General features: G+C 40.1%; 1 protein-coding gene across 3 annotated transcripts in view; it reads left to right on the forward strand.

Moving 5' to 3' along the window:
- Positions 1-26,199, forward strand: part of FAM189A2 (family with sequence similarity 189, member A2) — a 65,458-nt gene that overhangs the window by 16,757 nt on the left and 22,502 nt on the right. The window lies entirely within an intron of this gene.

A 26,199-nucleotide genomic window follows, 5' to 3' on the forward strand; every position in this document is an offset into this window, starting at 1 on the left:
CCAGAGGCAAAAACGACCAAGGTAACACAAGGTGTAGTTTTGAGTCTCAGTCCTATCAATTTCAATCAATGAGTGGCCAAGGAAATGATCTAATTTGTACGCTCATCTGTACAGTGGGGGTATACCCGTTCCTCAGGATCGTAATGCACATTGAAACTAAACTGTAAAATGGGATTTAAGGCTGTGTAAACACATTATGAATTATTTTTTAATCATTCATTGAGAAAATCTCCAAGAGAAGATCTGGCCTCTCAATTTGATGTGTCATTATGTAACAACCCACGGTAGAAAAATGTGCACTTAGGTATTGTGAAGGCGTCTTAGGCTGGGTTCAGGCTTCTCTGTGATCACAGTGCATTTAGTCTGTTGGCACCAGATCTTTGATTTCTCACCTCTGATCACCTTCTCCCAGGAACTGTGCATTGGGTAAGAACTTGGGATCCTCAGAAATTGAAAGCAGTTTTGGGTAGTTCATCTACGGTTAGAATCAAGAGCTGGGCAGTACCTTGTTTTGCAGACTGACCTAAGCCAATTTCGGTATGCTTTAATTAGTGGGTTTAATTTGGTAGCTACGGGTAACTGCCAAAGCTTAGAAGTAACCTTTCTGCCAAGTTAATTGTTCAAATGAAGTTGATTCTCAGATCAAATTCTGCTATCCATACACTTATTGCTATCCATCAGACAAAAAAATTGTTCATGCCCTTTGTTCTGAAGCTTAAAGTATAGAGAGTTGAGATTTGTATCATGCTTACAAAATAGGGTGTGTGAACAATGTTTTTGTCTCTCATTTTCCTATTCATTTGTCTTGAATACCACTGTGGATTCCTTGAAAACCTGTTGACCAAGCAAAGCTAAGTTTATAAGACCCACTTCAGTAAGGGAGAGCAGCTCTTTGTCAGTTCTCAGAAGGGATGAGCCAAAGAGAGGATATTTACAGGGTTTTAGAGCACCTGCTGGATGATTGGTTTTTTTGAGACAGGGTCTCACTCTGTCACCCAGGCTTCTGAGTGAAGTGGCACCATCACAGCTCACTGCAGCCTCGACCTCCCTGGCTCAGGTGATCCTCCCACCTCAGCCTCAGCCTCCTGAGGAGCTGATGTTGAAAAGGTAATCATGAGCTTGGTCAACATCGCTAGTCACTAGGGAAATGAAAATCAAAACCACAATATCAAAATATCATGTAATATACCTTTAATATGAACAATTAAACATGAGAGCCCATTTTTAACATCCATTATGCTAATTAAACAAGCTAATAATTTCATCAATGGCATCTCAATTCCATATTCACTCTGCTAATTTAGCAAAATCAGTTGGGTGTTGTTGGGAGATCAAGATAAGGGAAGCAAGCTTTTGGAGTTTGGCCTTCCTCATAAATGCAGCTGACCATCCTAGAATATGAATTCTTGACTATCCTTGGGTGTAGCTTAGACCAACCAATGTGTACATACATAATATTACATTGCCAGTGCTAAAGTGCATTATAGACTATTTTGTGATTTAAAAGTAATGGCAAAAACCGCAATTACTTTTGCACCAAATCTAATAGTAGTACATATGTATTTGGGTTGCTTAAGGGAGCCCTCTGACCAGTCCTGTATCCAGGTTGTCTGAGCCCAACAGACTACAGTGATCAATTTCTGAATATAACTATGAGAAAATTCTCAAATTATGAATGATTTGGGGCAAGAGGGGAGACCATTTTGAATTGGGGAACATCTTAAAATTTATGTGTTGTCAAGAAATATTGCAGAATAATGTGTACGGTCCTATCTGTGTGTGTGTGTGTGTGTGTGTGTGGTGCGTATGTTAAAAGACACCAAGTGATCATACATGTGTGTTTGTACTTACAGGAAAAATTTCTGAAAAGATATACAAGAAATTGTTTACAGTGGGCCCCTCTGTGGAGTGAAATGAGAATGGGAAGGAGGAAGACTTTTCTTGCTCTCCAATTTGTATTTGGAGGAAATAGTGCTGTATTGTGTGAAGAGGAGACTTTTAGTTTAGTTATCGTTTGTTTGATTTTTGCCACCCTGTACCTGCAATGTCTGAATTCCCTTTTTGGAGTTGGTGTCTCTGCCTTTGTGTGCGTCTTGGTGAGCCGGGGCCCTGCCTCCAGCGATGCAGCTTCTGAGGACACGTGCTTATGTTTCTGAATGCCAGCAGCCAGCCTGTCAGCCCATGAACTGTACCCCCAGAGCTCTAGCCCAGGACTCTGAATCTGGAGCTGTGGATGCTCTGTAGCCCTGGGGCCACTTGGAACTTATTGGGCAAAGCAGGCAGCTTGTGTCCAAGGCTGACAACAAGGGACCTGGTTTTCCTGTGGCATGACCTTCCTAGAAGTTCCGGCTCCCAGGTTCTTTGGCTCCTTCCTGGGTTCCTGAGCCTCGTTCTTGTGGATTCTGTGAGCTACCTGATAGTCTTGCAAGAAATTCCTTTTCTTCTTAAATAGCCTGAGTTGGTTTCTCTTGCTCCTAACCTAATCAAGAACCCTGAATGCTTAAGACCATGATTTTTCTTCTATGAATATTACTTTTATAATAATTAAAAATACTTCAAACTAAATAGATTCATTTTTAAACATTTGGACACTTGTGGTAACTCAGTTGAAAAACAAGAAGGCTGGGCGGCGCGGTGGCTCAAGCCTGTAATCCCAGCACTTTGGGAGGCCGAGATGGGCAGATCACGAGGTCAGGAGGTCGAGACCATCCTGGCGAACACGGTGAAACCCCATCTCTACTAAAAAATACAAAAAACTAGCCAGGCAAGGTGGCGGGCACCTGTAGCCCCAGCTACTTGGGAGGCTGAGGTAGGAGAATGGCGTAAACCCAGGAGGTGGAGCTCGCAGTGAGCTGAGATCCGGCCACTGCACTCTAGCCTGGGTGACAGAGCGAGACTCTGTCTCAAAAAAGAAAAAAAGAAAAACAAGAAATCCAGTGGGCATGCAAAGTAGATGGATTGGTAGTGAGCTCAGCATTGGTGGGAAGTGTCGGGTGAAGGAGGCTGGGTCGGGGTGTCAGGGCATGGGTGGTGGTAGAATTGAGTGTTATGAGCAGTAATCTCTCAATGATGGTATCAAAGCGTTTCCTGGTAAAGCATTTTTGTGAAGAGAAAATAATGATCTCTAAATGGGCATTATGTATTAGCAGGCATTCTGCACATTGAAGGAGAGGAAAGAGTATAGATTTGGGTCAGACCCAGATCTGACCTGGGTCCTGTAGTTAGTTATATAATTTGGCATAATACTTTACTCCTCGGAGACTGTTTCTCATTTATTTCATATTTATACTTATATATCTAAATCTATTATTTCTCTATTTATCCATCTACCTATATCTCAAACACACCACAGTGATATTTTATAATTTAGTAGGTGCCTTTTAAGAGGGAAAACATTTTTTATTAAAAAAATGGGAGCTCATTAGGCTTCTTACTCTTTTTTGAAAACTTTTATCTTTTGAGACGGAGTCTCACTCTGTAGCCCAGACTGGAGTACAGCGGCACAATCTTGGCTCACTGCAACCTCCGCCTCCGGGTCCAAGGGATTCTCGTGCCTCAACCTCCTGAGTAGCTGGGATTACAGGCACGCACCGCCATACCTCGCTTAATTTTTGTATTTTTAGTAGAAATGGGGTTTCACCATCTTGGCCAGACTGGTCTTGAGCTCCTGACCTCAAGTGACTTGCCCGTCTCAGTCTCCCAAAGTGCTGGGATTACAGGTGTGAACCACTGTGCCTGGCCTACCTTCTTATTCTTATTAAAAATAATTAGACCTCTTCATTTATCCCACACCTAAACCTGACTTACACTCCACACAAATAACACTTTTTTTTTTTTTGAGATGGAGTCTCACTCTGTTGCCCAGGCTGGAGTGCAGTGATGGCGATCTTGGCTCACTGCAGTCTCTGCCTCCTGGGTTCAAGCGATTCTCCTGTCTCAGCCTCCTGAGTAGCTGGGATTACAGGTACGTGCCACCATGCCCGGCTAATTTATGCACTTTTAGTAGAGACGGGGTTTCACCACGTTGGCCAGGCTGGTCTCGAACTCCTGACCTCAAGTGATTCACCCATCTAGGCCTCCCTAAGTGCTGGGATTACAGGCGTGAGCCCCTGCGCCTGGCCAGAAATAACATTTTAAACACTTTCTGGTTTTGGCATTCTTGGTGGTTGTCCCACCTTGTTAAAAGTGAGGAATTTGCCATGGTTAATGTTAACCCACTTCCCTCCTTTCTTGTTTTTTAAAAAGTTATTTTTGTTACTCCTATTAATGACTTTATTGTTGTAGATAAATATTATAAGCTTCTATTTCTTAGTTTCTGAACTTTGGATAGTATCTTTTGACCCTGTCTTATATAAGATAAAGAAATTATGACTTTACTTCTTATCCTGCTTTCCCAGTTTTTGATAGTGACATTATTATTTTATGTTGTCAGTGTCTTAACATTTACATTTTGCTCTTAAACTATATTATATAATTCAAACTTTGCCTATAAATTGTTTCTCAGATAATGAAAACCGCTAATGGCATTTATTAGATTCTTTATTTCCAGATTCACCTGAGGCCTTGGTATAAGGGATGCCAACATTCCAGTGTCTGTGTTAGACTATCTAAGCAGGGCTTGCAAAGCTGCTGGGTGAAAACTGGTTTTGCAACCCTTAGCTGATCTCCATCTCCCAGCCTAGAAAAAGATGAGGGATTAAAGAGACAAATGTTTTGGTGAAACTTACTGAATTGCTGTGGCATTTTGAGTTCCACCTTCTCATGGGGGAAAGGGGGAGTATTTAAAGATAAACAATTGGAGAATATGATAGGGATTCTTTGGTGTTTGACTGGACCATTGTCGCTATGTCTAGGGATTCTAAAGGATGGATTGGAGCACCGTGTGGCCTCAGAGTTAAAGCCTGTAGTTGTAAAATAACTCTATGTTCATAGACTAAGCCCGACCAGATGGGCCTCCCAGGAAATAGCAGGCGTGGAGTGAGCTCATATTCTGCCCAGAGAGGCCATAGAGAGTGAGTGGACCACAGCAGAAGGAGGCTCGGCCTGGATGCTCAGGTTAAGGGAGCTGGAAGCTCAGCGGTAGGTATCTCTGAGCTGCCCATGCAAGCTCCATTCCAGAGAGATTCCCCTGTAAACACTTGCCAAGTCCTAACATAGCAGGCAGGTGAACTCTCCCTGCCCCTTACCTTGCTTGCCAACATGGCTTTGGCCTTCCCCACACTCCCTTCTATCTAAAATGACCCAACTGTGTTGTAGGGGGAGCAGTAGACCCACACGAAAAAAGGGAAACAGCAGATTGAGGCCATTCCCTTGCCTTCCCACAGCAGGCTTGCTCCCTGCCTAGAGTAATAAGCCTGATGGCAGAGAGAGAAGCTTACATTCAAATGAAGTTCCAAGTTTTGACTGGGACACAGGCTTGGACATTGTAATTACTGAAATGAGTTGTTTTGTGACTTGAAGTGACTGGAGGACTTTTTGTACCTGATATTGATCACAGAAGTCATGGTCCTGGACTCAAATTTCATCTTAAACAATCAGGAATAATGAGCCCTACAGAGTGGCCTTGAACAACATTGCAGCAAGGAAACAAAGTGGTTTTCTGTTGACCTCCATAAGCCCTGCTTGTTCAAGGGACCAGCTACATTATTTACAGCAACACCAGGAAGAATGATTGACACTAAAGAGAAGGAAATGTAATTCCATGTTATTCAAAGGAAGACTGTTTCCTTTGCAAAGTCAAATGCATTATTTTTTCTTATTCTCTAGCATGTTCTTGGTATCATGCCACATTCTAGGTTGCTTCATGTTTGGACCATGACTTTGATGTATATCTTTATATTTTTCTCAGAGGTTCTAAATGATTCTTTTCTTTCTTTCTTTTTGTTGACAAAAAGGCACCTAATCTCGGAGATCATCTAGTTGCTGCTTCTGTCTTTTTTTTTTTTTTAAGACAGGATCTCACTCTCACCCAGGCTGGATTGCAGTGGCATGGACACAGCTCACTGCAGCCTCAACTTCCTGGAGTCAAGTGATCCTCCCACCTCAGGCCAAGTAACTGGGACTACAGACATGTGCCACCATGCCCAGCTAATTTTTTTAATTTAATTTTTTGCAGAGTCAGGGTTTCACCATTTTGCCCAGGCTGGTCTTGAACTCCTGAGCTCAAGTGATCTGCCCACCTTGGCCTCCCAGAGTGCTGGGATTACAGGTGTGAGCCACCATGCCCAACCTGCTGATTTTTTCTTTATTGATATGTGGTTGACATACCAAAAAATTCACACATTTAAAGCATACAATTCAATGGATTTTTCGCATATTCCCAGATCTGTGCAAACTTCACTACTATCAATTATGGAATATTTTCATCACCCTCCAAAAAAATCTGTCACTCCTGATTTCCTTTCAACACTTTCAGCTCCAGGAAACCACTAATGTACTTTTTGTCTTCATAGATTTGCCCATTCTGGATATTTCAAATAACTTGAATCATACAGTATGTGACCCTTTGTAACTGACTTCTTTCAGTTAGCATATTTTTTAGCTTAATATTTTAAAGGTTCATCCATGCTATAGTATCTGTCAGTACTTTTCCCTTTTTTATTGCTGAAAAGTATTCCATTATGTGGATATGTCACATTTTATGTATTTATTCATCAGTTGATGGACATTTCCACTTTGGCTATTAGGAATAATGCTGGGCCAGGCTTGGTGGCTCATGCCTGTAATCCCAGCACTTTGGGAGGCTGAGGCGGGTGGATCACCTGAGGTCAGGAGTTTGAGACTAGCCTGGCCAACATGGAGAAACCCTGTCTTTTACTAAAAATACAAAAATTAGCCAGGCATGGTGGCGGGCACCTGTAATCCCAGCCACTCAGAAGGCTGAGGCAGGGGAATTGCTTGAACCCAGGAGGTGGAGGTTGCAGTGAGCCAAGATTGCACCATGCTACTCCAGCCTGGGTGCCAAAAATGTGGAACTCCATCTGAAAAAAAAAAAAAAGAAAGAAAAGAAAAAAAAAAGGAATAATGCTGCTATGAACATTAATGTACAATTTTATTTGTGGATATGTTTTCATTTCTCTTTGGTATATGTATAGGGGTGGAATTGCTGACTCATATGGTAACTACATGTTTAACATGTTGAGAAATTGCTAAACTGTTTTCAAAGTGGCTGTGTCATTTTATATTTCCACCAGCAGTGTTTGAAGGTTCTAGTTTCTCCACGATTTTGCCAACACTTATCGTCTGTTTTTTTGATTGCGGCCATTTTTTGGAGTGTGATGTGGCATCTCATTGTGATTTTTGATTTGATGTTCAGCATCTTTTTATGTGTGTATTGGCCATTTGTACATCATCTTTGGAGAAATGTCTACTCCGATCCATTGCCCATTTAAAAATTGGTTACTTGTCTTTTTATTATGAGTCCTTATCAGATACAGAGGTTCCCCACTTACAATGGGGGTTATATCCAGATAAACTCATCATAAATTGAAAATACTGTAAGTGAAAAATATATTTAACACACCTAACTTACTGAGCATCATAGCTTAGCCTAGCTTACTTTAAACAAACTCAGAACATGTACATTAGCCAACAGTTGGGCAAAGTCGTCTAACACAAAGCCTATTTTATAATAAAGTATTACATATCTCATGTAATTTATTGAATACTGTACTGAATATGAAAAATGGAATAGTTGTATGGATATTTGAAGTACAGTTTCTATTGAATGAGTATGGCTTTCACACTATTTTAAAGGCAAAATATTATGGGGTGAACCATTGTCAAGTTGGGGACTTGCAAACATTTTCTTTTTTGCAAGTCCCCAACTTGCAAAATGATTTAATTTTCCAAGTTGGGGACTTGCAAAAAAGAAAATCAAAGGATATGATTTGCAAACATTTTCTTTGATTCTCTGGATTGTCTTTTTACTTTCTTGATGATGCCCTTTGAAGCACAAAAGTTTACAATTTTGAAGTTCAGTTCATGTATTTTTAATTTTGTAGCTTACACTGTTGTATTTAAGCAGGGCTTTGTCTAATCCAAGGTCATGAACGCTTACTCCTATAAATTTTTTCTAAGATTTTTATTATTTTAGCTGTTTTGCTTAGGTCTTTCATTTTTTTTTGAGTTAATTTTTGCATATGGTGTGAGGCAGGGGTCCAAGTTTATTCTTTTGCATGTGGATATACAGTTGCCCCAGCACCATTTGTTAGAAAGACTCTTCTTTCCCCATTGAATTATCTTGACACCTTTGTTGAAAATAAGTTGACCCTAAGTGTGAGGTTTATGTATCTGGCTTCTTGAACATGTTCTTTTTGCTAGTTGTTCCACTTTCCCTTTTGGGTGTTTCTTGTGAAGACCACTCACTTCCTGTTCTAGTCTGGACTTAATTGTTTTCTGGCCTGCTGCACAGATGTCATCTGAATATTTCTTTTCATTGTATTCTTAAATTAGATCCATTGTTTCTTAGGTCTCATGCATTCTTTTTCTTTGGGTTCCTTTTTCATTTGCCAGAGAACATTCTCAAATAATAATTTTCAGAAAGAATTGAGAGAAGACAGCTCTCTCAGGGTTTGAACACCTTGATGTGTCTTTGTTTTCACCCTCTCACCTGAATAATAGTTAGGCTGGATATAGAATCCTGGGTTCAAAATAACTTTTCTTCCAAAAAATGAAGTCATTGCTTGATGCTTTTTGTCATAGATGAGAATCTTGATGCTGATCTGATTCTTGTTCCTTGGTAGAAAACCTTTTTCTTTTCCTATCCGGAAGCTTTTAAGATATTTTCTTTTCCTTGAAAATCAATAAAATTTGATTTTCAAAAAGATAAAATCATGAGTCTCAGGCAATATAAAATGAACATGACTGATTAACGATGGAGCACTAGTTCAAAGAGCATTTGAGAAACTAAGCATTTATTGACAATGTTGGGAGAAGATTGCTGGGATAGACACAAAACTGGTTAATGTACTGCAAAGCCATAAACTGTAACTTCTGAAGTTCCAGTTGAACAGAACCTTATTTTCATCTCTACTGAAATAACATCTACAATTTAAACTCTGTTCCTACAGATGTCAAGTAGCCATTTCAATAAATAGATTACCCAGTAATCTCTTCTGCCTGTTTTCAAGTTTCAGATAATTTTTCGGAGTCTTCTGAAGTTACATGAGGTTATGTCTAGGTGGAGTCTTTTCTCCTTCATCCTTTTGAGTATTTGGTGAGCTTTTGTGATTTGAATATGTGTGCCTTTCTTCAACGCTGAGAATTTTTCTTGTTTCCCTGATGATGATGATGATGATGATGATATGATGATTGTGATTATTATTATTATTTTGAGACCGAGTTTCACTCTGGCCCCCAGGCTAGAGTGTAATGGCATAATCTTGGCTTACTGCAGTCTCTGCCTCCCAGGTTCAAGCGATTCTCCTGCCTTAGCCTTTGGAATTGCTGGGACTACAGGCATGCACCAACACACTCAGCTAATTTTTGTATTTTTAGTAGAGATGGCATTTCGCCTTGTTGGCCAGGCTGGTCTCAAACTCCTGACCTCAAGTGATCCATCTGCCTCTGCTGCCCAAGTGCTGGGATTACAATCGCGAGCCACTGCACCCAGCCTCCTTGATTATTTTCTTCCCTCCGTTTGCTCTGTTCTTTCCTTCTAGAACATCTAAAAATCAGATGTTGGACCTCTTGGATTGAACCTCTTTGTTTCTTAACTTTTCAGAGTTTCCCATTTCTGTTTGTCTTTTTAATGTATTTTCTTAATTTTTGCTCCTGCCATTCTATTGAAGTGTTTGACAATTATATTTTTTTAATGTTCAAGAACACTTTTTTGATCTGATTTATTCTTTTTCTTAGCAGCTGTTCTTGTGTTATTATGCTGTATTTTTTTTCCTATTTGAAGATACATATTACATATATTTAACATTTTTCTATTCTCTGAGTAATCTGTTTTCTTTTTTGGGGTCAGTGATTCTGGTTGACATCTAGGTCCTTCTTTTTTGTATTGTTAGATTTTTTTCTTTTTTTGAGACAGAGTTTCGCTCTGTTGCCCAGGCTGGAGTGCAGTGGTGCCATCTTGGCTCACTGCAACCTCTTCACCTCCCAGGTTCAAGCAATTCTCCTGCCTCAGCCTCTCAAGTAGCTGGGATTATAGGCATGTGCCACCACACCTGGCTAATTTTTGTATTTTCAGTAGAGACTGAGTTTCTCCATGTTGGCCAGGCTGGTCTCGAACTCCTGACCTCAGGTGATCTACCCTCCCGGCCTCCCAAAGTGCTGGGATTACAAGCGTGAGCCACTACGCCCAGCCATGTTGTTAGATTTTTGAATGTCTGTTGATCCTTGATCATTCATTCTAGTCATAACTAAAGAGCTAGATTGGTAATATTTACAATAATATTTGCAATCATAACAACAACACATAACTGAGATGCATGTACTAAGCGACTAATCACATGAGGTGTTATTAGTATCCTCATTCTGAGGAAACCAAGACACAGAGAGGTTAAGTTATTTGCCTAGGTCACATAGCTAGAAGTGGCAGAGCTGGGCTGCAGTTCCAGCAGGTCTGTCTCTGGAGTCTTTCTTCTTAATCACTACCTGGTTCCATAGCAGGCTTGTTTGGGAGGGCCAGCTAGCTGTCCGAGAGCTCTGTGCAGCTTAATGGGCCATAGCGATTGATAGGCTTCATTTTAGTGTGTGCTTGAGAGAAGAAAGCCGATGACCCCCAATATGCCAAAAAGAAGAAGACAAGGCTGGATGTGGTGGCTCATGCTTGTAATCCCAGTACTTTGGAAGGCCAAGGTGGGAGGATCATTTGGGGCCAGGACTTTGAAACCAGCCTGGGCAAAAGAGCTAGACCCCCATCTCTACAAAAACTTAAAAAATTAGCTGGACATAGTGACACATGCCTGTAGTCCCAGCTGCTTAGGAGGCTGAGGCAGGAGGATCACTTGAGCCCGGGAAACTGAGGCTGCAGTGAGCCATGATCGCACTACTGCAGTCCAGGCTGGGTAACAGAGTGAGACCCTACCTCTAAGAAAAATAAAAGTAAAAGAAGATAACACCACACCAGGACCCCTGCACCCCAAGGCAAGTTATTTCACTCTCTCAGAGTGAAGTTCACTAGTACTCGCTGGTGGACAAATGCTTGTACTCTCTATTACTTTTGCATCTTTGAAAGTCTCTTCAATATTTTTTCAATGTTTTATTATGAAAATTCTCAACAGAACAGTTCAGCAAATAGCACAATAAACTCTGATATGCCCTTCACTTGAATTCCAATGCCATTAACATTTTGCCACATTTGCTATGTCTCTATATAAATAGATATTCTATATTCAACTATTCAAAGTTGCAGATTTCATGGTGATTCACCCCTATATGCTGTAGGAAGCACCTTCTAAAGATAAAACATTCTTCTGCATCACCATAATAACATGATCATGTTATTAAGAAAACTTTCTTATAATTCTCCTAATAAATTTCCTAATGTCATCTAATACTCAGCCTACGTTTAAATTTCCCCACTTGGTTCAAAATCTTTAAATAACTTTTCTTAATCAAAACCTTTGTAACTGAAGTATGATTTGTGCACATTTCTGTAGGTATAATGTGCAAAAACGTCCACGATTCTATCAAGGTTTGCTTATGGCATTTAATTAGTCTGTCTCTTTAGTCTTTTGTGTTCTAGAATACTCTTCTTTTTCCTTTTTTTCTTTTTGTAGGAATTAGTGTAGAGATTACTCCAATTGGCTTATATGTTATTGTTGTTCTTCTTTTTCTTCTTTGATATGAAAATTGCAAATATACTCCAAAGTTGAAAGAAATACAAAAATCCTCATGCCCAGCTACAGCAATCAACACATGTCCGGACTTGTCTCATCTGGACCTCTATTTCCCTTCTCTTTTGCCGCTGGATGATTTTGAAATAAATTTCAGCCTTGACAACATTAATCCTTAAATATTTTAGTATATATTTATAACAGATACATAATTTGTCAGGCTCATCAAGTATCTAGGCATTGCCTTACATATTTTTTTAATAATTGGTTTGTTTTAATTTGACCCACATTGCACTTAGCTGATATGTCTCTTAAGTTTCTTTTAATCAGTAAGTCCCTCTTTCTCTTGTTTTCTCCGTTGCAACTTTTTTTTTTTTTTTTGAGATGGAGTCTTGCTCTGTCACCCAGGCTGGAGTGCAGTGGTGCCATCTTGGCTCACTGCAACCTCTGCTTCCTGGGTTCAAGTGATTCTCCTGCCTCAGTCTCCCTGAGTAGCTGGGATTACAGTCTCCCTGAGTAGCATGCCCAACACCATGCCCAGCTAATTTTTGTATTTTTAGTAGAGACAGGGTTTCACCATGTTGACCAGGCTGGTCTTGAACTCAGGTGATCCACCTGCCTTGGCTTCCCAAAGTGCTGGAATTACAGGCATGAGCCACTGCACCTGGCCCATTGCAACTTATGTGTTAAAGAAACTGAGTCTTTTGTTCCATCGAGTTACATTGCATCCCCATGGTGCTGTTCAATATGTTTCTCTGTCCCCTTTATTTCCAGTAACTGGTAGTTAAATCTAGAGGCTTGATCTGATTCAGGTTCGGTTCTGGGGTCAGAACACTTCACCAGTGGTGGTGTGTATTTCCCACAGGAAGCACACATTGTTCAGTTGTCTCTCTTTTTGTGATATTGGCAGTCAGTGATGACACTTCCTTAGATCACTTGAGTAACTTGAACCTTTTATGTTAAAAAATGTCAATAAATAACAATTGCAAGCAGGAGTCTTTAAACCATTGATCCCCACACCGTATCCATTAAACCATTCTGTCCTTTGAGATATTAGACTGGTAACCCTGGAAAAGGGGGGCCTTATATAAATTCAAGGAGTGCCATATACTGTGATGAATTATTACAGTGTAAATACTCCCATGTAGCCTTGCTTTAAAAAAAATACGGGATGTTATCAAGGTTCACTTATGGCATTTAATTATGATAATTTAGTTTACTGTAAAATTTTAATGGCTCTTGGAAGTACTAATTGTTTAACTTTTTTTAACTTAAGGTTTCTCAAATTTATCTCACTTCATGCCTCTTTCTCCACAGACTACGTATTAAGCCCTCCCAGAAAAGTAATCAATAGAAAGTTATTTGGGAAACACCTTAAATCATTTGTTCAGTCACTCAGTAAACATTTTTCGAGCACCTGCTTTATGTCAGGTGTTGTATTAAACACATATATAGAAATGGACTCTCAAGCTTGATTGGTTCTTTACTTGTCTGGTGTTAGAATATTTCAAATGTCATGTGGAGAGAAATACCTGACTTAGCAGATTATAATGATCTGATCACTGGGGCATACAGTATCTCAAAATAGGCAATATCCCTGTCTCTGAAGAGTCATATAATCTGGCTTTCATTCCACTGCTCAGTCAGGAGTTGAAGAGGGGAGAGACAGGGTGAGGCACTCCAATTATCCATGACTGACTGCATCATGAACCACCCGAAAACCTAATGGTTTCAAGCCACAGCTTATCATTGTCTCTTATGGTTTTGTGGATTGACAGGATTCCTGTTTGGTGTCTCTCATGTGATTTCAGTTAGATGGCAGCTGGGTTGGGAATCATCTGGAGGTTTGACTGCCCTGAACCTTCTTGATGGCTCTTTCACATGACTGGCAGGTGGTACTGGCTGTTGCCTGGGAGCTCAGCTAGGGCTGGTGACTAGAGTGTGACCCTGTGAACTCCTCATGTAACATGGTGGCTGGTTTCTGAGATGGAGTGTCTCAAGTGAGTAGTGTTCCAGGAGGCCTACTTTTGTGTGTGTGTGTGCATTTTTTATTGTGGTAAAACATACATAACCTAACATAAAACTTACCGTTTTAAACATTTTAGAGTGTACAATTCAGTGGCATTTTAAAGTGTACATTTAGTGGCATTAAGCACATTCACAGTGTTGTGCAGTCATCACCACTGTCCATCTCCAGAACTTTTTCATCATCCCAAATAGAAACTATACCCATTAAACAGCAATACCCCATTTCCTTCTCCCCCTAAGTCTGTGGCAATCACTATTCTACTTTCTGTCTGTGTGACTTTGCCTGTTCTAGGTATTGCATATAAGTAAGTGGACTCATACAATATTTGTCCTTTTGTGTCTGGCTTATTTCACTTAGCAAAATGTTTTCAAGGTTTATCCATGCTGTCGGAGCATGTGTTAGAACTTTATTCCTTTTCGTGGCTGAATGAGATTACATGGTAGGTACTGGACCTCACCTCTTGATGTGAGGAATGCCCTATGAATACAGAGAGGGAAGGACTTGTTGTTGGCCATCTTCGGAGACTGCTGACCCTGGTTTGCAGATTCTTCTTAGGAGCTGTGATCTTTGTGGTTGGGGAGTCATATGACCTGACTCTTGAACTGCTGAACCTTGAGAAGCTAAGAGCAGCAAAGAAGGGGCCGGAAGTAGGGAAAGAAAGAAAATTAGAGAGGCACAGAGGAAAGGATAAAAGAGGAATGAAGTCAGAGAAGTGGAGTCTCAGGACCCATGGATATGCAACTTTGTTTGCAATGAACTTTCCGCTGCCTTTCTAATCTTCACATCCAAATTTATTTTGGCCACCTTATTCCCAAGGGGCATAGCAGATCAGGTTCCTGACCAGTTCACCTTACTGGAACAATAACTCTCATGTGTCACATGATTCACTTACTGTTTCTCTTGTGACTCTTCCCTGGTCTTGGTCATATTCCTAATGAGAACATGTTAATGTAGGGGTGACAGTGATGCCCCACTTGAGTTGAGGAATTATAGAGCTAGATATGTGCTGAGGTTCCCCTCTTCTCTGCAGAGGCTGATTGCTTGGCTTATAAGAAGTCACTTTTCCGCTGGGTGTGGTGGCTCACGCCAGCAACCCCAGTGCTTTGGGAAGCTGAGATGGAAGGATCAGCTTGAGGCCTGGAGTGTGAGACCAGCCTAGGCAACAAAGTGAGACCCTGTCTCTACAAAAAAAAAAAAAATCACTTTCTTGAGAAATGAGAGACAATGTGCTAAAAGGAGGGACTGAGGGACCCGGGATAGGGCAGAATTTGCTTTTCACAAGAGGCTTGAAAGTGCCCTTGAGACACATGTGTTTTCCCTAGGACTAGGCAACTCTGGCTTATAAGAGCTTTTAGCTCTCCTGAAAGTTGTGTCCCCAAATGATAAATATTTGTGTCTCATTCTAGTAGGAGAAGCAAGAGGCCTTTCACCCTTGTTGAAAGAGGAATGAGAAAGCAATGGTTATTATTATATCTTAAACACTTTATAAAAAGAAAATCAGGGACTTCCATAATATGAGTAAACCTGGCACTTCAGCGTGCTGGAGAGGAAAGAGAGAGAGTCGGTTCTGTTCACAGCAACGGGCCTGTGTTTGGCTTGTTGGCAAGGAGAGCTGGTCTGGGTGATGGTAATGTATCTGCCAAACTTCTGGCAGAAGTTTAAAGGGTGTCAAGGGACTGAAACTGGGAGTAGGTTCTGTTGGGGTCTAAGGATTAAAGGCACACAGGCAAACCAAGTCAGTGCATGTGGGAGCTCCTGAAATAGGTTGACAGTGGTGAGAATGTGGGCTTTGTGAGTGGTTGTGATTTATGATGTTTTGTTGGTTGCTGTGGTGCTGGGCTGTCAATCCAAGCATTCGTTTTGCTAGACCAGTTCAGAAAAATTTTAGTTTGGTGCCTTGTCTTTAATAACTTTTCTTCCAGTGCCTTTGTGTTGTGTTCAGATGACTTGCTCATGATTCTAGATCTTTATATTGAAATACTTCCCCAAATTAAATTAAAATGTAAAATGTTAAGAGTTAAATAAGTGGTTGCATCAACTGTCGTGGGTCCTGTGCCATTTGTCTTACTAACCAGTGACTAATCAGATTTTTTGGTACTTGGACTCCATGGCCCTGAGGACATACATGTTAAATGGCAGATTCACAGCAAGACCACACAATTTTTCTTGTTTCAGTGGGAAAATGGAACTTGAATTCTAAGGAACAGGTATTTTGTTCTTCCACCCACCCACCATTCTCACTTCTTCCTTCGACATAATGGAATTGAAGTCCCAACACTTCCTGTCTTCTTTCTTGGGGAAGTGATGAGTTCCCAGCAGAAGCAATGGTGGTAGCCATTTTCATGCTAGCAGTGATAGTCAATCAGGTGTTTGCCTTTCAGGCCTGTCTGTATATGTCCTAGAATATTAGTAAGAATGTATGATACCTGTAGATAGCACTTATCAGAAAGAATAGATTTTCTTTCATTTGTCCATTGATTGGTTGACTGATTCGTTCAGTATTATTTACCACCACTTATGTTTTTGTGTTCTTGTTTCAGATTTTCTCCCCCACTGGAGAAAAGCATTTTTTAAAAATTTATTTTTGAGAGTATCAAAAGGCTGCATGTGAGGGGGAAAAAAGGGCACAATGATGAAATGAGGACCAGTAATATTTTCCTGGGGATTTAAAAGACAAAACAGAGTGTGAAAGTGAAGAATTCTAGGGTGGGATTAGCACCTTTTGAAGTAAAAGTTCCTGCTTTCTTAGAAGTTTCTTCTCATGAGGAAATAATTTGGTGAACTGCTCATGTTTAAATGAAAACAACACACATACCTGCACAAATTCATTGTTAACATTTAAGAAAAATATGTGTTATTTCTGATAATTTAAAAAGAAGCATCACATTTGATGAACATATTTAATTGTTAAGGAAAATTTTTTTAAAGCACTAATAAAGCCTTTTTTTCTTTTTTTTTTTTCTTTTTTGAGACAGAGTCTCACTCTGTCACCCATGTTGGAGTGCGGTGGTGCTATCTCGGCTCACTGTGCAACCTCCGCCTCCCGCATTCAAGCGATTCTCCTGCCTCAGCCTCCTGAGTAGCTGGGATTATAGGTGTGTACCACCATGTTGGCCAGGCTGGTCTCGAACTCCTGACCTCAAGTGATCCGCCTGCCTCAGCCTCCCAAAGTGCTGGGATTACAGATGTGAGCCACTGCGCCCAGCCAAAGCCTTTCTTGATTAGAATACTGCATGTGATGCCAGACAGATGTGATAGAGGCCAAACCCAGCTGGGAAGTTGCTTTATACCAACATCCACCTATGAGCATACTAAGAACTTGAGGTGAGATGGTAATATGGGTTAGGCTTTTTGTCCCCACCCAAATTTCATCTTGAATTGTAATCCCCATAATTCCTACATGTCAAGGGAGCGACCAGGTGGAGGTAATTGAATCTTGGTGGCATTTTCCCTCATCCTGTTCTTATGAGATCTGATGGTTTTATAAGGGGCTGTTCCCCGTTCACTTGACACATCTCCTTCCTGCTACCTTGTGAAGAAGGTACCTTGCTTCCCCTTCACCTTCCGCCGTGATTGTATGTCTCTCCAGCCACGCTGAACTGTGAGTCAATTAAACCTCTTTCTTTTATAAATTACCTGGTCTTGGGCAGTTCTTTCTAGCAGCATGAAAATGGACTAACAGAAATGGCAAAGGTCAGGGACAGGTGTGAGGACTGAGAGTGGGACAGTGAGGACAGTTACAGGCTAGATAGGGATGACAGCTGCACGAAGGGAGAAGTGCTAAGCTAGAGTGATGGGCAGGAAGACAGAGAGATGGCCATAGTTCCCTATCTATTAAAAGTTTGTGAATTGACAAGTGCATTTGTTGAGGAGAGATGTATTGAACGTATTATATGTGTTGGGCACTGCTGTGGGCGGCTTTATAGACATGTTCTTATTTTGCTTTTATTTTTTTTGGTTGTTCCTTTCAACAGCCATTTGAGGTATTACTCGTTTTTTATAAGTAAATAAGGGAGACCCAGTGAGTTTCAGTAATTTGCTCAAGATTATTCATCCAGTAAGCCAATGGGCTGGAAATTAAACACACATTTATCTCGCTCTGAGTTCATGTTTTTTATTCCATTTTATGCTTTAAATTTAGTTTTTCCATTTATCAAGGTTATGTATGCACATAGTTTAAAGGGTCAAATAATGCTGTAAGTCTGAAGAAATCCTCACTTCTTTATCCCATTTTCCAAACACAATCACTTCAACCAATTTCCAAAGGCAATCAGTCACTGAGGCATTGTAGACAATTAGGAAATCTTTCTCTTTTACATTTCACCTCTCTGCCCCAATACATACTTTTATAGTCCTTTTCTCAATAAAGTTCTATCATGATTTTGGTCAGAGCTATTTTCAATGCTTATTTTATTTTCACTATCCCCTTTCCTCTCCGGTAAAATATTTTATTTTTCTTCAAGTTAACAAAGGTGCTCCTTCTTCATTTGCTTCATTTTTCTGTGTATTATTGATTCAAATGTCAACCATCATCTTATTGTTTAAGTTGCTTTTCCATATATTCAAGCACATCTGTTGGATATTCTATCACTTTTATTCTTCCTGGAGCCTTTTGACTTGCTGTATCTGGACTAGCCAGTCCAGTAGGCTCTGCATATGTTACTATCATCGTTGTCATCCTTTCGCCATTATCCTGGGCGTTCCCTTAACCTCTCTTGAGTTGGATCCCTGTTTCCTAGATTCCATAGCTTCTTTTTTTTCCTAGCTCCCCACAAATGTTGGTGGAGCATCCTGTAGTAAATTTCTGAGAAAAGGGTATGTTAAAAACACATTTTAAAAATCTTATATGTAAATTGCAAAAAAAAGTGAAAATATTTTTATCCTATTCAAACTTGATCAACATTTTTAGCTAATTCTCTGAAAATGTTGAAGGCATGGCTCCATAGAATTTTGACTCTCCAGTGGAAAAATCTTTCAACCTTAAGCTGTGGTTGAGATTTTTCTTCTGGGTCCATAGGTGTGGTCAGAAAAAGGAGTCAGGAATTCTAAGTGACTTTTTAAAAAAGGGATAATTTAAATATGGTACCAGACACAAATCTTAAATGTATAGATTGCTGAATTTTTATACATGTATACACCTGTGTAATCGTTATCCAGATCAAGATACAGAACTTTTCCAGCAATCTATAAAGTTTCCTTATGCCTCTTCTCAGTCGATTCCTCTCTCTCCCTGCAGGAGTAACCACTGCTCTGATTTTTTTCTACCATAGGTTATTTTTATGTGTTCTAGAACTTTTTTTATATGGCATCATACAGCACATGCCCTTTTGTCTCTGGCTTCTTTCAGTCAATATAAGGTTGCTGAGATTCATCCATGTTTTATATGCATCAGTTGTCTGTTTCTTTTTATTGTTGAGTTTCATTCCACTTATGAATGTAGTATAATTTGTTCATCCATTCTTCCATTATTGGCATTTTGGTTCTTTCCAGTTTTGGGCCATTAAGAGCATGTGCTATGAACATCCTTGTCTATGTTTTTTTTGTGAACATATGCAAAGGTCATAGAATGGTATAAATTTAACGTTGTTAGAAACTGCTGACCATTTTCCATTGTGGTTGTACCATTTTCTAATTGTTTTTTAAATAGACCCTTGTCAGTTCTATTTTGAGGCTCACTTTCATTCCAAAGAGTATCTGGTGCCACCATTTCTGAACATCTGGGGATTCTGAAGAGTAAATCCTGTTGAGTTTTGGCTTTCTTCATTGCTTTTGTGGGATTCACTTTTCTCAGGACCACTGAGTCAATTCATTCTTGTCCACCAACTTTCTACCTTCTAAAATTTTGTTGCTGTTCTCATGTTCTCTCTGTCCTTAAGGATTTCTGCATTTAAAAATATTTTCTTTTCCTGTCATTTTGGTGGGTTTTCAGGAACTAGGAGAGCTAAATCCTTACGCTCAATTCACCATTTAAAACCTATTCACTTTTAAACTATTCTGCCTTCCCACAGTTACTGGAACTATTTATTTAAACCTGCACAGTAAGTTTAAGTCGCATCTAGAGATTGGAACAGTGGGGAAGCAAGGAGCAAAATAAAAGTCCTTAGGCAGTAGGGAAAGGTCAGCCTATTTAAAGAATGCAATCTTGTATCAAACAATACCAAGCTGTGATAGGCATAATTACTTAATGATATAGTGTGACAGGGATTATGAAGAAATCTTAGCAGGAAGGGATAGGCAAATTGAAGGTGATGTTGCTTCTCGATAGCCTCAGGTTCCCCAAACATTCTTTCACTGGGTCAGTTAATTGAGACCTGGAATGAACTGGGGGCACAATTACCAGAGATCAGAGCTGAGGTGAATTCAAAATACTGAATTGAAAAACATAATTCATTTTGCATAAAGGCACCTGGTGTAAGTATCATAAAATAGTCATGATTCAAATGAATAACAAAAAATAAGAAAAGCATAGAAGACTTAACTCATTGTGATGGTTAATACTGAGTGTCAACTTGATTGGATTGAAGGATGCAATGTATTGATCCTGGGTGTGTCTGTTGAGGGTGTTGCCAAAGGAGATTAACATTTGAGTCAGTGGGCTGGGGAAGGCAGACCCACCTTTAATCTGGTGGGCACCATCTAATCTCTGACAGTGAATAGAAAGCAGGCAGAAAAACTGTGAAAAGGCTAGACTGGCCTAGCCTCCCAGCCCACATCTTTCTCCTGTGCTGGATGTTTCCTGCCCTTGAACATTGAACTCCAAGTTCTTCAGCTTTGGGGATCAGACTGGCTTCCTTGCTCCTCAGCTTGTAGACAGCCTATTGTGGGACCTTGTGATTGTGTGATTTAATACTACTTAATAAACCCCCCTTTATATGTTGATCTGTCCTATTAGTTCTGCACATCTAGAGAACCCTGACCGATACGCCCATGTCGCCAGTCCCTGTGAGAGCACTAGCTCTTTGGATCTTGGATTTTGCAATGTATCCTTAAATGGTTGGATTTTGCATCTTACTCTTAAAGACCACAGGGCAGTGTGGGGCAAGCCCTCTAATTTTTGGCTCCCACCATCTCTCATGGTCTAAAATACAAGTTCTAGAAAGACAGTTCTCTGTCAACTTTGTGTTTTTCTGTTTCTCGAGAGTAAATCTCAATGATGCATTGGCTTTAGTAGAATTCAGGAGCAGTAATCCATAGTGTTCACATCACTGGGCAAGTGATGATTAATTTGAAATGAGAACAATGGGAATGGGGCTTAATGAGCAGGAAGAAAATTAGGTTAAATATTAATATAAGGAAAAATTTTATAGAGAAGTTGGATCAGTCAAGCTTCCAGCAGGAAACAGATGGCATGATACAATTACAATTGACAAGTGGTTAATAAAGGGACGACTCACAAAGGTATGTGCAGGGTATGGGGAATGATGAAACTGTTAACCTTTTCTAAGCCTGCAGGGAAGAGTGGGGGTGGTGGCAAGAATCTGGGAGTCAGAGTCATGTACAGAGGACCCCTGAGAGCCTGTGTGGCTTTCCTTAGAGGGACACAGCCAGCCTGAGGCTGCAGAGAAGGAACCAGGAGAATAACTTCCCCAGCCTCACTCTCTTCCCTCCCTGTGGTCTTCTTTCCATCAGGGGTCCCTGTTGGTTGAGCTTCACTGGAGACCAGAGGGCAGAGGAGCCCCACTGAGCCAGTCTGCATAGCTCAGCCTTCCCCATGGGTAGAGTAAAGGGAGGGTAAGTGTGGAGAGAGGCTGTGGCAGGGCAAACAGGGAGATGCCCCACTTGCAGATGTCAGTGGTCCAGTGTAGAGCGAGTTCCTAAAGGAGGCTGCAGACGTCATTCTTTTTGGACAAGTTTTGGAAATGATATAACTGCAGATTTACCTTACAATTTGAATGTCCCTTCCAGCTGCCATAAATTCAGGTGTCACAAGCAAAAGAATGAAATTCTGGTACCAAACCTAATGAAATTGTTTTGTGAAATTCACTTTGTAATAATAAGCTGCTCCTGCAAAGAGGAAATTCCCATTAATAATAAAGCTGTGTGCATTGTCTTTTGCAGTTTATAAAGGACTTCCATATAAATAAGTTAACGTGACTCTCCTAATAATCTTGTGAGGTAGGTGGGAAGATAGACCCTAATGGATGAGAAAAATCTCACAAAATTGGCCTAAGATATCACAGCAAACAAGTGGGAAAGCCTGAATTTGAGCCAGGTCTCCAGATGTCAAATTCAGATTTGAGTTTCAAGAGAAACTCCGATCACCTGCAATGATTTTTTTTTTTTTTTTTTTAAGGCAAGAGTAATTTCTTATAAGAAATATAAGAAATTCTTCCCCTTCCCAGATGTTGCTGAGTCGTCTTTGTGACTATAATGTGCTTTGGCAGCTGATATTTTATTGTCGCCAGTTTAAGGCCGATGCCATTTGATGAAGCTTGGGATATAAATTTGGGTCTTGGAAGTGATCACATTTTAACCAAGTTAAAGGTCCATTCTGAAGGTCCCTGTAAACCCTGAGTTCTTTAGGACTCCAGTATTTTGTATCCTGGAAGATGATCCAGCTTCTGAAAGAGCTATGTCTGATTTATACCACAGTTGTCTGTGCTAGAGTAATTCAGGTGACCATTTGGCCAAGTTTGACCAGAGTTTTAATAACATAATAGTAAAGTCATATGCAGGAATGAAGTTGAAGAACAGTGCATGGCGATTTTGTACAGAGTCTGTGTGTACAAGTGAAACCCCAGGTCTTCCTTCTGGGCTTTGCAGGAGCGGCATTCTAACGACTTGACTTTGACTTGTACTTGGCAGCCCCTCCAGTATAGGAGGGAAATGAAGCCTACCAGGCAGTGACTCCCTGGAGCCTTCCCTCAGCTTGTTTGTCAATCAGACATTTTAGAAGTAGCCACATTCATTGTATGATCTCACAATCCTGCCTTGACTGCTGGATTTAGGATTTTCTTTTAAAAAATAAGGTAAGTATGATTTATATACAGTCCTGTTCCAGATTGCAAGTGTTCAGTTAGCTAAATTTTGACAATTTGAATACTGCATGTAACTACCACCCAAAACAAGAGGTGGAACATTTTTATCACCCCAGAACATTCTTTCATGTGTTTCTAGTCAGTCTCCTCCCTCCCTGCCCTCCTCCCAAATAGGCAATCGCTCTTCTAATTTCTATCACTATAGGTTATTTTGTCTATTCCTAAACTTTAAGTATGTGAAATCATACAGTATCTGGCTAATTTCACTCAATGCAGTTTTAAAACATTGATACATAATATATGGACATGTGGGTTAAACGTGCTATTTTGTTACATGGATATATGTGTATATATATGTGTGTGTATATATATTTGTAGCTATTGTAAATGGGATTGCCTTCTTTATTTCTTTCTCAGCTCATTTGTTATTGGTGTATATAAGTGCTACAGATTTTCTAAATGTTGATTTTGTATCCTGAAACTTGACTGAATTTGTTTATCAGATATAAGGGGAGTCTTTTAGATTTTTCTAGCTATAAGATTATGTCATCTGCAAAGAGGAACAATTTGACTTCCTCTTCACTAATTTGGATGCCTTTTATTTCTTTCTATTTCCTGATTGCTCTGGGTAGGACTTCTAGTACTGTGTTGAATAGAAGTAGTAAAAGTGGGCATCCTTTTCTTGTTCCAGTTCTTAGAGGAAGGGCTTTCAGCTTTTCCTCATTCAATGTGGTGTTAGCTGTGGGTTTTTCAGTTATGGTTTTTATTTGTTGAGGTATGTTTCTTCTATGCCGAGTCTGTTGAAGGGATGTTAAATTTGAGGACCATGTGCTTTCTGTCCTTCATTCTCGTGATGTGATGTATCACATTGATTGATTTGGGTATATTGAACTATCCTTGCATGAATGGGATAAATTCCACTTGATCATGATGTATATCTTTTTGATGTGCTGTTGGATTCAGTTTGCTAGCATCTTATTGAGGATTTTTGTGTCTATGTTCATCAGGGACATTGGATATTTTCTTTTTTTTGTTGTGTCCTTGTCAGGTGTTGGTATTAGGATAATGCTAGCTTTGTAAATGTGTTAGGGAGAATTCCCTCTCCTTCAATTTTTTGGAATAGCTTGAGGAGAATTGGTATTAGTTCTTCTTTATAAGTTTGGTAGAATTTGGCAGTAGCTTCATAAATTATTTGCATTTCTTCTGCATGGGAGATTTATATTTAATTTTTAAGAAACTGACAAAAAATTTTCTTTTTTTTCTTTTATTATACTTTAAGTTCTGGGATACATGTGCAGAACATGCAGGTTTGTTACATAGGTATACACGTGCCATGGTGGTTTGCTGTACCCATCAACCCTCATCTACATTAGGTATTTCTCCTAATGCTCTCCCTTTCTTAGCTCCCCCAGCCCTGGCAGGCCCTGGTGTGTGAAGTTGCCCTCCCTGTGTCCATGTGTTCTCATTGTTCAACTCCCACTTGTGAGTGAGAACATGCGGTGTTTGGTTTTCTATTCCTGTGTTAGTTTGCTGAGAATGATGGTTTCTAGCTTCATCCATGTCCCTGCAAAGGACATGAACTCATCCTTTTTTATGGCTGCATAGTATTCCATGATGTGTATGTGCCAAATTTTCTTTATCCAGTCTGTCATTGATAGGCATTTGGGTTGGTTCCAAGTCTTTGGTATTGTGAATAGTGCTGCAATAAACATACGTGTACGTGTGTCTTTATAGTAGAATGATTTATAATCCTTTGGGTATATACCCAGTAATGGGATTGCTGGGTCAAATGGAATTTCTGGTTCTAGATCCTTGAGGAATCACCACACTGTCTTCCACAATGGTTGAACTAATTTACACTCCCACCAACAGTGTAAAAGCATTCCTATTTCTCCACATCCTCTCCAGCATTTATTGTTTCTTGACTTTTTAGTGATCGCCGTTCTAACTGGCATGAGATGGTATCTCATTGTGGTTTTGATTTGCATTTCTCTAATGACCAGTGATGATGAGCTTTTTTTTCATATGACAATTTTCTAAAGTGGTTGTGCCATCTTATACTTGCACAAGCAGTGTCTGAGAGTCCAAGTGTTCTTCATCCTCACCAACACTTGGTTTGTCAGTCTTTTACATTTTAACCATTCTAGTTGGTGTGAAATGGTATCTCATTTGGTTTTTACTTTGCACTTGTGACAACTAATTATGTTGAACACCTTTTCATGTGCTTTTTGGCTAGTCTTACATTTTTTGTGTGTCTGTATGAAATGTCTATTTAAGTCTTTTGCCCCAATTTTTTTTTTTTTTTTTTTTTTTTTTTTGAGACGGAGTCTTGCTCTGTCGCCCAGGCTGGAGTGCAGTGGCCGGATCTCAGCTCACTGCAAGCTCCGCCCCCCGGGTTCACGCCATTCTCCTGCCTCAGCCTCCCGAGTAGCTTGGACTACAGGCGCCCGCCACCTCGCCCGGCCAGTTTTTTTGTATTTTTTAGCAGAGACGGGGTTTCACCGTGTTAGCCAGGATGGTCTCGATCTCCTGACCTTGTGATCCGCCCGTCTCGGCCTCCCAAAGTGCTGGGATTACAGGCTTGAGCCACCGCACCCGGCCTTTTGCCCCAATTTTTAATTGGGTTACTTGTCTCTTTATTATTGATTTGAGGAGTTACTTGTATATTCTGGACACAAGTTGTTTGTTGAATGTATGCATGAAAATATTTTCTACCGGTCTGTAGCTTGCCTAATATTGATTTTCCTAACTGTGTCCTTCAGTGGGCTGGCTTTAAGATTTTAGTAAAGAGATTTTGGGTTTGGTGTTAGGAGTAATGGGCCCTCACCCATTTTATAGCTGATGATGTTAATTTTTATTGGCGTGCTGATGGGCATTATAACCACACTTTCTTTTCAAGGCATTGTACATTGTCTTAAAAGAAAACTTCCAAAGGAAAACTCAAGACTTTTTAGTAACTCAAGTTTACTAACTTTCATAGTAACTCAAGACTGTTACTATGGAGTAACAGTGACTGTGTTATTGGGTATGAAGATTCCAGATATATTAGATCTCTCTGAGTAGCAACTGCTAGTGTGTAATAGAAGCCCATGTGGGAAGATCAAGCCCTATCCTTTGCCAATTATGTATTCTTCTTTTCCAAGAAACTGTGGCATAATCATAAATGATACAGTGCAGGAGGGGACATATTCTATATGCTGCTCAAGTCAAGTCCAATAGACACTGAGGAATCCAGCCTGGGAGACAGTAACAACAGCAGCTTCCATTAGTATTTTCCCCAAAATCTGATGGCAGGCTGTATCTAAATTAACAATAAAAGGAAAGAAGCCAAACTTCTCTTGGAGAGAAGAAGGAATTCCCCCTAGGTAGAGTGGCATCATGTGATATTAAACATTGGCTCAAAATG

The sequence above is a fragment of the Colobus angolensis genome, unplaced genomic scaffold (genome assembly GCF_000951035.1).
Source record: "Colobus angolensis palliatus isolate OR3802 unplaced genomic scaffold, Cang.pa_1.0 Scaffold286, whole genome shotgun sequence".
NCBI classification, from domain to species: Eukaryota; Metazoa; Chordata; class Mammalia; order Primates; family Cercopithecidae; genus Colobus; species Colobus angolensis.